General features: G+C 39.4%; 1 protein-coding gene across 2 annotated transcripts in view; it reads left to right on the top strand.

The window, feature by feature from the left end:
* The first annotated feature begins 9,714 nt into the window (after window positions 1-9,714).
* The window catches only part of rc3h2 (ring finger and CCCH-type domains 2), a 48,154-nt gene continuing 44,845 nt past the window's right edge, over window positions 9,715-13,023 (top strand). The window contains exon 1 of one of the 2 annotated variants that reach the window (XM_041810414.1): window positions 9,715-10,360. The gene's annotated coding sequence lies outside the window, so the exon portion shown is untranslated. The remainder of the gene's footprint in view (window positions 10,361-13,023) is intronic. The other variant, XM_041810416.1, reaches the window with a different exon arrangement.

Below are 13,023 nucleotides of genomic sequence, written 5' to 3'. Positions count from 1 at the left end.
GTGTTGCCCCTAAATGGACAATGAGTGAAGGGAAAACAATGCAAAAGTTACAGAGTAAAGGTGATATTTTAGGGACCATCTGAATCATGGCCATCTGAATAGTGATATTCAGATGGCCATGCACTTCCAAGTATGGAAGATCATTTCCCAAGCAGGATTCGCAGGTTTGACTCCAATCTGCGGCTCCATTTTGGCATGTCATTGTCCCAGAAGGCCTCATTGCAAGACAAACACCAACCTGCACATATAAAAAGCCTGAGGTGTTGCTGCCAAGCCAGGCTTTAAGCGCCATCCAAAGGTTATTTAAGGTGACTGCAGCCTGAAGCAGGCTGGTGATGAAACATGACTTCAGTGTATGATAATAAGGCTGTAGTGCTTTGGTGTGATACTTTCAGTTTATGTCATAGAAAGTGCTAAAAATAGACACAGATTACTCTAAATGTAAGGTAGTAGAATTAAAAGTATACATATTTTTGGTACCATTTATTTTTTAATTGGCATTTTTCCTTTTAAATATTTAGTCATATAAATCACTTAAAACTGAAAAATTCTGAAACTTAACTAATTGATGGAGAGGTGAGTTGGGGGTTAATTAATCATATACAATTTTAGAAAAATGCAAAACAGAAGCACACAAACCTTGCAAAGCAGATTGATTCGCCTGTTTCTGTGTTTCTCACTGGTGAAACAAATCCATTTGGCGTGTCAGGTTAGAGGTACACAGTTTTGCATCATCAATCACATGCTTCTTGATTACAGTATTTTTGATACTTGAAAAGAAAAATCTGATTTTTTAGGTGATTATTTCTTTAACACTCAGTTAATCTCCTTAACCAGAGTCACAGATTAACTCCTTTAGTCACATTGACTATAGATATTAGCTGGTGGGGAGCTATAAGCATGTTGTCCAGTGCTTATGCAACATCTCTGTTGGAACAAAACAATGGATTTGGTGCAAAAGCATGCAATATGTGTTCTTTATTATGATCTTACATCTGCCATGGATGAGAGGGAATGTAATTTAACACAGTGCCCAGCGTAATTGACAATTTTTCTGATGCTGCTTAGGCATTCCCTTCATCTATTAACGTGGCACGCTAGATGGATGTGTTTCACACATCCATCTGGTAAATCACTCATAGACAGCATTTGGGAAAGGGCAGCGCCTATGAAAAAACTCGGAGGGTGATTGGATGAAGGTTCTGTCTGTCACATCTTTATGGGCCAATCAGAGCAACAAAACATGTGACGTAGCCACTACCAGCTGCTTCCTATGGGTGCGCCCATAGACATAATAAATGTAATGTATATTATACTATTATATATACAGTACTGTGCAAAAGTTTTAGGCATGTAGAGCACTAATGGTTCTTCACAGGTCCTTATGTTCCACAACCCTGGGCTGAAGAGAGGAGGTAGGGTGGCCAGAGTCAGTGTCAACACATTTGACATGTACATGTGTCACTCAGCAGCCAAGGTCGAGCTTAACAGCGTTTCTTTTGTCCGGACCTTTGCACTCCCTGGTAATACACCCCTTACTTTAGCCTCAAATTTCAACCCAAACATACCTAAAACTTCTACACAGTACTGTATATACATACACACACACACACACAAACACACCCCCACACACCCACACACACACACACACACACACACACATACATATATGTGAAAAAGAGTGAACTCTTTGGCTGATAGGATTGTGCAAATCACTGTGGAGAGTCGGTCAGAACTCTGGTTGTGCTTGAAGAAAAGGGTTGGCTCACTGCTGATTTAAGTTCCTTTATTGGTGACGGCAGGAGTAGTAACAGGTTTGTGTGTGTGTGTTTTCTACAATAAACAGAAGAAACAAATACAAATGAGTACAAAATTACACACAGTTACTTTAACAAGGTGCATTCTAAACACAAGATTGAAGAGGCACACGCTGCCTTTACTGTAGCCACATGACTTAATTGCTCTTTAACTGTGTGCATGTGTGCCACACATGATCTTCTCCCTTTTACAAATTGGCTATACTAAACACAAAACTTATAATTCCAAACTTAATACCAACTTAAATGACTTTCTGATGCCAGGAACAATAGTCATTCTGTCCTTCTCCCAGCAGCCTGCACAAACACGTTTTCTCTGTCTCTCTGTCAGCAGTCTTAAAGGGGCAGGCTTCTGGTAGCAGTCTTAAAGGGGCAGGCTCATAAAACAGTATAACTAACAAGAGCCTTTTTAACAATATATATTTTTGTGTATATTTTACGTATATTATTAAATTATGTCTATGGCTGCGCCCCTACCGTAGGAGTAAACTCCTAGAGTTCAGAGAGGGAATAGGCCCTTCCCAGTTGTACTTTCTTGATGATATTGATGTGTGTTTGATCAGTAACATTGCTACTAGCTATCCAGTTACTTCATTTTGATAAAACTGGGCCAAGCTTTAACTGGGCCCGATGTTAAGCTGTTTATTCGTGCTACTTTTAAACCCCCTCTCAACACTTTGCTGCCCATTCTTGCCACTTCAATAGCCTCTAATATTTTGCATTCTTTTAATCCACTTTTGCCTCGTTTTAACTCATTCTCACTACCTTTTCTGCTGTTTTTGACACTCTTTAAATATTTGTAATTTTTTAACCCATTTTTGCCACTTCAAATCCATTCCTGCCTCTTTCTAACCAGTTTTCATCATTTTTTCTGCTGTTGTTGCCACTTTTTACTAATTTTTGTGTCTTTTAAACCATATTTGTCCCTTTCTATCTGCTTCTCAACACCTTTTCATCCGTTTTTGCCACATTATACCTATTTTTTGCCTCTGTTAACCCATTTTTTCCACTTCAAAGCTATTTTCACCACTTTTAAACCTCTTTCCATCACTGTGTATGATCCTTTTTGCCACTTTCGTTATTCAGTTTTCATACATTTTGCACACTTTTTGCCCGTTTTGCCAAGTTTTAACCCATTTTCACTGCTTTTTGCCTTTTTGCCACTTTTTACCCATTTTTGTGTCTTTAAACCGCTTTTTACCACTTTTCAACCCCTTTCCAACACTTCCACAGCTGTTTTTGCCACTTTTTTTTTTTTTTTTACCTTTTTGTGTCTTCAAACTGCTTTTTGCCACTTTTCAACCCCTTTTCAACACTTCTACAGCCGTTTTTGCCATGGTTTTACCAATTCTCCCAACTTTGTGTACCCATTTCAATCATTTTTTTCCTGCAATTTTTGCCACTTTTGACCATTTTTCACCCCTCTCAACCTATTAATTTTTGCCGCTTTAAAGCTATTCTTGCCACTTTTTAAACCTTTTTACCACTTTTCCTGCTGTCATTGTCATTTTTTACCCATTTTGCCTCTGTTGACCCATATTGGCCACTTTCAACCACATTTTAACCACTTATGCCAATTCATGCCACTTTTGAGCCATTTTTGCCTCTGTCAAACCATTTTTGCCACTTTCTACCTTTGTTTTTGCCTGTTGAACCTTTCCACTTTCAACCGTTTTTGCCTGTTTAAACCAATTTCAACTCTTTAAGCCCCACAACTGTATTTCACCCATTTTGCCGTAATTTATGCAATTTTTTTCACTTTTCGAACCATTTCTTTCCCTTTTCTGCCCATTTGCCCCTTTTAGCCTGTTTTCACCACTTTTTATGCCAATTTTTGCCCATTTTTACCACATTTAACTCTTTCTTATGCTAATTCTTGTGCTAGTAACCCATTGTGACCTCTTTTTCTGCCTGTTTTTACAGGCATTTTTAAGCCATTTTCTTCTACCATTTTTTTCCTTTCTGTTAACCCATTTATGTCACTTTTAACCCATTTTATTCTGTTTTAAGAAAAGAGGTCTACATTTTGACTGCTATATGGCACAAATAAATAAATGAATTATGTGTTACTTTGGTAAGAGTGGTTATTATTCAGGTAAATAAAACCGTACATATGGTTATAAGAGCTTAACTTTATCATTGATCATGATTTTGCTAACCTCCATGGGTCCCCCATTTGGGCTGGGCCCCAGAAAGCTCTCCCCTTTTCCCCCCCATATGTGCAGCCTTGGCAAGGCTGAAAACATTCAACAGTGTTACATCAAACAGCATCAAATTACACAGAAGTCTTCTTGATAAAGCACATAAAATTCCTTTATTTTAAAACGTGTTTCTTGGCTTGTTTTCTGGTACTACAGACAGGCCAAAGACTGTTGTATAGATCTGTTAGAGTCGGCACTGTGCCCATGAAATCAAGGCTGCCTTTCACAGACAGCCATTGCTCCACTTTTTGACCTGACTGTAATTCTTTGCAGCTGGCTGAGCATTACGCTATAAGTGAGTGGGCTCTCCCGCACGGCTGAGAGGGTTTCCATGCTCTCTCACTCCACTCTTTCTCTTCACTCCTCCTCTTCTTTTATCCTCTCGGCCCAGAAATCACATAATCATCACTCATCTCAGTGAATGGAGCACCAGTCGTGTTGATCTCCTAGGGGCATCTGGGACACTGCTGACTTGAAATTTGTGAGTCAGTGTGTAGAAATATATTGAACACATAATGGGGTTTGGATTCTGAATGGAAACTAGAGCTTGTGAGGCTATTGTATTTTTGTCACATTCATATTCATGTGCTTTATAGAAGATATTATGAGCAAAAAGCAGTCCAAACTCATAAGCCACCTAAACTACCAACTTCAACATGGTCTGTGTGCACATATCTGCTAACATTTACACACTTGCAAAACGTGGAATTCAGGGCACTTCAATTATGAATGAGAGGTATAAGACATGATGAGGACTGGCCAAAGGGAGGGTGAAGAAGACAAAGAGAAACGACATACAGGTGCACTCCTAAGTTTTCTCTGTTCCCATTCATTCCTAATGGTTGTCCTCCACTTCCTAAACCCCAAAGGACATCCAGGATCGCGTGACTACAAACAATCTATATCCTCTTTTAATCATTTTAAATTTTCTTCAGTTTTCGAAAAGCATGAAGCAGTCCCACTCTTAGAGTCTTGTGACCCCAGGAGGTCCCGACCGCCACTTTTGGAATCACAGGTTTATCTAACCTCAGCTCAAGTGCATTGCTGCCAATGGCTCAGTCCCAATTCATCCTTCGTCTCTACCACTTCAGTTTTGCACACCTGAACCTTCTAATGGTATTCTGCAGAGGCCTTCTCCAAAGCAAATGTTATGCAAAATCTCCCAGAATGCTTTGAACAAGATGGCTACTCAATCATCCAAACAATTTGGAAAATTATAACAACCATCTAATATCTTGATTTAATGTTGTTTCAATGCATTACGGCCAATCGATTTCATACAAGCATTTTTTTTTTTTTTTTTTTTTTTTTTTAGTTTTTTGGTTGTTCCATGTCATAGTGAAAATTTCACCACTACCATAACTTTGTTTTAGGGGCAAGGAGGTGTCCAAGAGTTAGAAATGGGACTGAGCCTTTGAGGGCCAAATGAAAATACTCTATCCTTGTCAAAGCTAATCAATTTAAATTAATTGTATGAAAAGATGTGGAAATGACTTGCAGCATAACTGATAACAACGCTGGCTAATACTGAGACAAGTGTCTTCTTTCTATCTAACGCATCCCTATTCAGCAGAACAGCCTAATTGTAAGGCTTTACAACACGTTGCCTAATGAAATGGTCTTACTCTGAGCTCTTATCACTGGATAGCATTGAAGTGCATTGACCTATTGATCCCATCTTTATATCACTGACTGGCCTCTTCATTACGGACAGCTCTCTGACAATGCAAACAGCTCACTTCAGACAGTGAGTCACATTTAACTGGAGCTTCCAAATAAAACATTCACTTAGGAAGGTTTCACTTTCCACCTCCAGACTTGTTATGTAACCCAGTTGGAGATCCTCACAGCGCCAAATGCAACGCTTGTTTCCACGGAGACAGGTGGATGTTCAAATTTTCACAAACTAAAGTAACATTTGTGAGTAAACAATCTGCAGAGACGTGCAAAAAGGGTCAACTGGACGTCAAATCTTATATGTTGATGACCAGGAACAAAGCTGTCAGCAGTGTGGTTACAATTTTGAGCCAAAAGAGAGCAGTACAAATCATTTCTGTCCTCAGATACTGATTCCATTCTTCATCCCCAGAGATTCTCTATGGGGATCAGGTCAGACCAATCAAACACAGTAATACTACGGTCAGCTGAACAGTTTCTGGTAGTTTTGGCTTCACTGTGGGCAAGTGCCAAGTCCTACTGGAAAAGGAAACCAGAATCTCTAAAATTCGCAGCATGAAGTGCTCTAAAATCTCCTGGTAGGCTGCTGACAGCGTTAACTCTAGACTAGGTTGGGTGTCAGATCTGCCTCCAGACGCTTGGACCTAGATTTAAGAATTAAATCAAAAATTTACTTTCTTCGAATACAAGAATTTGGACCACTGAGCAACGGTTTAGTTCTTTTTCTCCTTGGCCCAGGTGAGAAGTTTGTAGCGTTGTCCCCTAAGTTCATGAATCAGCATTGTTTGACAACCCTCTGAAGACTGAGCTTATCCCTGTTGCCTGCTCTCCTTTTCTTACCACACTTTTCCTTTCCAGTCAACTTTACACGAATATGCTTTAATACTGAACCCTGAGAACAGCCAGCCCCTTTAGCAATGACCTTCTGTGGCTTACTCTTCTGGTGATGGGTATCTGCTGGACAAAAGTCAAGTCTGCAGTCTTCCCCATGATTGTGGTTTTGTGTACTGAACCAGAGTGAGAGAATGAAGGCTCAGGAAGCTTTTACAAATTTGGCTTTTCAACAATATTCCAATATTTTGAGGAAATCTATGTTTTTGTTTTTGTGAGCTGCAATTCAAGATTTTCAAGATTAAAACAGAAGGTCCTGAAATATTGGACTTTGCATGAAATGAATCTTGAATATATGTCTTTCTGAAGTTAATCACAAGAAAATATCAACTTTTACATGATGTTCTTATTTTTTGAGAAGGATCTGTAGTGTAACGTACAGTCGTTCCTGATGTTAACACCTCATCCAAATCAGTGTCTGAATAGCCCCAGTCTATGGCAACATCTCCTTAAAGTCTAAATAAGAATGTGATAACTCTCAGCTATAACAATATTTCCTCATTGCTCAGAGCTGGTAAATTTGATTAGGCCATAAACTGCAGGTGTGATACAAGATAAACAGTGTCATGTGCTTTTCTTAGAGTCAATATTCTTGTACATTTTTGACTTATTGTGCTAAAAAAAGCAAATTCTTATCATTTTAGGCCTTTCTAACCCCATGATTCTGAGATTTTTCTAAGAAATTGATGGGAACTTTTTTTCTTGTAGAATGGCCCAGGACACCATGTTGTAGGGTGCACTAGTGTAAGCACAATATATACCATATTATCAGTGTAGCAGTGTATGTACAATCCTTGCAGCATACCTTTTTCACTGTGGTTTCTGTACATGTTCACAGCTGCATTCAACAAACACCAATACAGGAGAGGACTAAATTATTCAATCCCCTGTGAAAATTTCAGTTTCCACCGAGTGCTGTAAAACTGAGTTAGGTATTTTTAACTTTCTAAACATCCAAGTTTTAGTTTGGATGCTAACATTATTTGACTTTGCACAAAATTTCACAAAAAAACAAAAACTACCAGGGTCTAAATTATTAGCCCCCCTGATTCGTATAGTTGTGTCTCCTTTTTGGTGGATAACAGCCTGCAGTTATTTGTTGTTGTTTTCAACGAGTCTCAGACTTCCTCAGACTCCTGAGGAATCAAAGCCCATTCTTCTTTGGTGAATCTCTCAAGCTCCTCGAGATCTGATGGCTCTCTGGGCCTGGCATGGACCTTAGTCTTCATTTCCCCCCACAGATTTTCAATGGGATTCAAGTCAGGGCTTTGAGCAGGCCAGTCAATAATGCTCACTTTGGTCTTCTGAAGGTAGTTCTTCACCAGGAACCACAAATGACAGACAGAGCGACGATCCAGCCCCAGCTTGAGGTTTGTTTGTTTTTTTTTCAAAATCTTCACATATCCTTCTTTCTTCATGATTTCATCCACCTTTACCAGATCCCCAATTCCAGAAGCATCTCCACAGCATAATACCTCCACCACTGTGTTTCACTGTGGAGACACTGTTCTTCTGGTTGTACACCTCTCCCTTCTTTCTCCAAACATAAGTAACTTCTTTATGGCCAAAGAGCTCTAGGTTGGTCTAATCTGACCAAAGGACATTCTAGTCAGAGAGCAGCCTCCTGGCCATTTGGAACTTTAAGGAGTTAACAGACTTCCTAAAAGCTACAAATACCAACTAAACTTGGTCATGTTATAGTGGTATAAAAGCCAACTGTCAATGTGAAAATGTGAATAAATGTAAACATTTGTGTGAATTTTATCTTTTAAAAACTCCTTTTATGAAAAACACCCAAAACAACTGTTTGGTTTGACTGTTATTTATCAGATATTTCATAATTAATGTTAGCAAATATATTAGCAAATAAATAGATTTGGTCACTTTTTTAAAGGTGTTGGTAAAACATGATCAGAAAAGAAGGAAATATGTTTTTTGTCTTTGAATAAAATGTAACTTTCTATTGAAATAACCATAAAGATCTAGTCATATCTGATGTCATTTTGGTAACCATATGTCTGTTTAGAGTCTTCACATGGAAATTTTAAAATCTGCCAGGACATTTCGAATCAAATCAAACATTCCCAAACTGTCATTTTGGATTGGTATTACATTAAATGACAGGTATGTTCTCCTTCAATTAATGTGAATTTAAGAGGAAGGAGAACAACGGATGTGAAGGCCCCCCAGCCAGTGCTCACCTTGTGCCCAAAAATTGCTCTAGAATGCATAATCTTCCTCCAGCTTGTCCTTAACATTATATCATTTTAATTAATTAATTACTTTATTTATTTTAGATCAACTTTTTATTTCAATTTTAACAACTTAACAAATAAGTGTACACATTAAATATTACAGAGCTTGGGGGGCATAAAAGTCCAGCATACAGATGCATAAGTCCACCACAGAATAGTTTGGGGTGCCAGTACATAAATGTATCAGACAAGCACATGCTGTTTGTAGTCCCTTACTCAAATGTAAACATGTTAAATCATTCATGTATATGGAAAATACACAAGTGAAAAGAAAAGCAATAATAATGAAGAAATAAAATAAACGAAAAACAAAAACCCACCCCAATCCAGGCCTCTAGCCAGATTAAAAAAAAAAAAAACTTTTGGAATATCTATTTATTGAAGCACTTTTGGGGGTCATTTACTACCATAGACCACATCTCAGTGACAGAGTCTTTTACTCCTTTATTGTTTAAATATCTTGTTTCTGCGTGCAAAGTAAAATCATGTAAGCACCCAAAATAAAACAGGGGTGTTTGTAAAAGTTGTTAAAAATTCTTTGCTCTGGTTAACATCCTGAGCCCGAGACTGCTGACACTTCTGGCTACGCCTCTGGTGTCATTTGTAGTATTTACATTAGTAGTTCTTCAGCAACTGATAGTAAACATAATAAATGACCACAGTAGTTTAGGTCCTTCAAAAGCATTTAAGTTTAGACACTAGACGGACCTCAGTTACTAGGAAGTTCTGCTACAGCTGAAAATGACGAGGTTTCATCGAACACTTTACCGTCATTTTTATGGGAGGCTGTAGATTATAAATAACAGGGAAGGCAAACTGACTCTGGGTTTGTTTGTCTTCCTGTTCTCTGCTTCTCTAATCGCAGCAGCAATAAAACAAGCGGTTTCTGTTTGCATGTACGAGAACTTCCTCCTGTCAGGCGCACTTGCTGAAGCGCATCCTCTGCCTCTCCTCTCGGTCTGTTTCTTTAAAAGCACGCAGCCCACGCCTCGAAAAGCGGCTTGTTCCGGCTTGCCCCTTTACATCTTTTTTATCCTTGCCCACAACGTTAAAATAGTGCCCCTCCATCCCGTCCGTTATGGTCACATTGCACAGACATTTTTCTTCCATCGTACCAGGGCTAAGTAAACCTCGTCTCGGGCGGAGCATGGACGATGCGTAGCGGTGCAGCAACTCTCCACAGTGAGGCTGAGGCGCAGCTCGGGCTCCATCACTGGCGGAGCGATACCACCATCTCCTCTCAGCGCTGGTTTGTCAAACGGGGAGTGTGTGGCTCGCAGTACCTGAGCGAACGTGTTCGTCATATGCTCGCGGAAAGCGGGGCAGAGGATCAAAACTGGACCAAGGGACCTGTATGTAACGCTCTGAGATGCAGTGCTGTTCCACTCTGGAGTCAGTAGTTATCCCCCTGGGCTGGCTGCTGTGGCTTTTTTGCATCTGATGAAGATTTTTGATGATTATTTTGATGCGCTTCTGTGGATGAATATGTTTATTCTGGTGCTGTGGTGTAGCGCGTGAGGTAAGTGACTTTATCTAGGGGCGCGCGCTACTTTCTGCTGCTCGTCATTCAGAGATTTTGTCTGATGTTTGCAAAGCCTTTGGCTTTTTTTGATCCCGGATTAGGACTCTGCTCTTGTTCTGTTTTCCTCTTTAGCTGCTAAAGATTTCAGAAATAGTGTCATAAGACTGGGAACTCTAAAATTGATCATTTCCTGCAACTGGTGCTTCTGGAACATAAAAGGAGGCTGGTTGTTTGGAAATTTTGGGCCCATTGCTTATGGACAAACACATTTAAGCCAGCATGCATTGCACAATATAAAAATGTACATTTTTAGCTGCAAGAGATGGACTCCCAAGCATGATGGTAGGAGTTTAGATGGGAAATTTCCTGTAGCACCACTTGAAATCTCAAAGTGACTTCTGAGCCTCATGAGAGCCAAACTTAAGGTGTTGCATGTACTTCCCTGCAGCCTTCAGTCACTGTCTCCACAAAGTTGAAGTATGCAGCAGCTTGTCAACTTATAGGTTACTCTTTAACCTAACGAGGCAACCTGATATTCTGACAAAATTATCCAAGGCTGTTGCAAACTGATGCTTGACTACCGATTGCATAACTCTTGGTTTGCTCTTGTTTCTGCAGAGACACCTCAACAGGGGGTAACAAAGTAGGCCCATACAATACAGGATGTTGTGTGTACACATGCAGCTTGTGGGCTGCATGACTGTCCTGCCTCTGATCCAGAAACTACCCCCACACTCTGTGATGACAGCCGTAATGAATAAATAATCACACAGACCCACATACCCCCACTGTGCACTCAAAAACAAGTGAGCGAGACATAGTGGAACAACTGTAGTAACCCCTGCATCAATTATGGAGGGAAACACTTTCAGATATGACAGGAAAACTAGCTGCCCGGGCCTTGTGATAGCCAAATGTTGCCATACAAAAAACAAATTCTGAATGATATGAATAGTAAAGCATGCATAACGTTGTTATTCAGAATAGAAATACAATAGTTGTTATTCTTGGTAAAATCCTACAGAGTTTGTGTTTTGATTAGTCTTACCAAAGATTAACAAGCATCTCTGGTGTTAAAGTTTAACTTTCTCTTCATCTTTTACCTTCCTGCTGCACTCACAAGAAAAGTTTCCACTTCACAGTCACTTTCTGCAGCACCCCACAAAGAAAGAAAGAGTGTAGTTTCAGTCCATGTAAACACAACATGATTAGATTACTTTCACTTTCTTTAAAGGTCCTATGAGGTGCTTTTAACTGGTTATGAAACAGACTGAAGTTTATTCTGATACCTCAGGATGACAAACAAAAGGAAATCAGACCATCTGGAAGAAGAGTGATTATTTCTATGTTGTCATTTTTTAGCTTTCCAAACGATGCAACAGGCATCGGCATGGTACTGAAGCAACCTTTGGTTACCTATTAATGTTTAAAGAAATTATGTTTTTGTCAGATTATTTTTCGTCTGCATTTACAGGACAAGTTAGCAAAGACAAATTAGATTTGTCCATTGTGGATGCTACATTTAACAGCTCCTTACAGGAGTTTGAAATAGATTAAAGCTTTCTGTGTCCTATCTACATTGTAGCTACCGTGTACTGGTCTATGCTATTTTTGAGTGCTGCATATTTGCACATTTGTGGGTCTGCATTGCACTACAAAACTCCACCCAAATGCTTTCTGGCAGGGCAATTTTTATGCTAGTTCCTGGTCCCTCCACCATCCTGCCTTCTGTGTACAAGAAGTGGAACCAAGTGTATTATGTTGGATTTAAATCTGATAAATATAATGATTGTCGGAGGATCACAAATAGTAGGGCTGGTTATTTCCCCCAGCCTTACGATATGTACCATGATACAGAGGCTATGATATGATATGTATCACAAAACACGTTGATCTTGGGTAATAAACATGACGTAATAAACATGGCCAATACTTAATTCACTATAGCAGCTTGTCTTTATTGCAGAGGTAACAGAAATGGTATAGTTAAACTTTTTTACACCTTAAAACAGTTAAATCAAGCTCCTCTGAGATCCAAGTAAATTAGAATCGTCTATTTATATTCATGTAAATTCAAGTACAGTAATGTATAACCTTTTACATTTTTTTTAGAGATTTATTTTTGGGCCTTTTCGTGCCTTTATTAGATAGAGGAGGACAGTGGATAGACTCGGAAACAGGGAAGAGAGCGGAGAGAGACATGCAGGAAATGGTGCCACAAGCCTGACTTGAACCCAGGCTGCCAGCGTACATGGTGCGCGCCTTAACCACTCGACTACCAGTGTGCCCCAATGTTTAACTTTTTAAACTTAAAATGTCCCTCTCTGTTGTTTTCATACTAATATTCTGGTTTCACTTTACTCTAAGCCCACTTTAATTGTTAAGAATGACTTTTTGCTAAACTTCTGCATAAAATGGCGCTGCTGTTTCTGTAATGAATGAACAAATGAGGATTAAATAGCATTAGTCACCGTCTGAAGCAGCTGCCTGAAGCAATTGTCAGCACCGCTTTTCAGCTCAGGTCTTTACAAACAAAGCATAAAATGCTGCTTATGATCTCCTGATAAGAAGTTGAGAGAAACTTTGACTTAATAGCGGGTTGGGATGACACAAATTAGCCCAGTGAGCCTAGCTGTTGTTGCTAACTGCTAATAAGTCTG

The sequence above is a fragment of the Cheilinus undulatus genome, linkage group 17 (assembly GCF_018320785.1).
Source record: "Cheilinus undulatus linkage group 17, ASM1832078v1, whole genome shotgun sequence".
Taxonomy (NCBI): Eukaryota; Metazoa; Chordata; class Actinopteri; order Labriformes; family Labridae; genus Cheilinus; species Cheilinus undulatus.
Note: the sequence above shows the minus strand (reverse complement) of the source record. Positions and strands in the feature narration are given on the sequence as shown.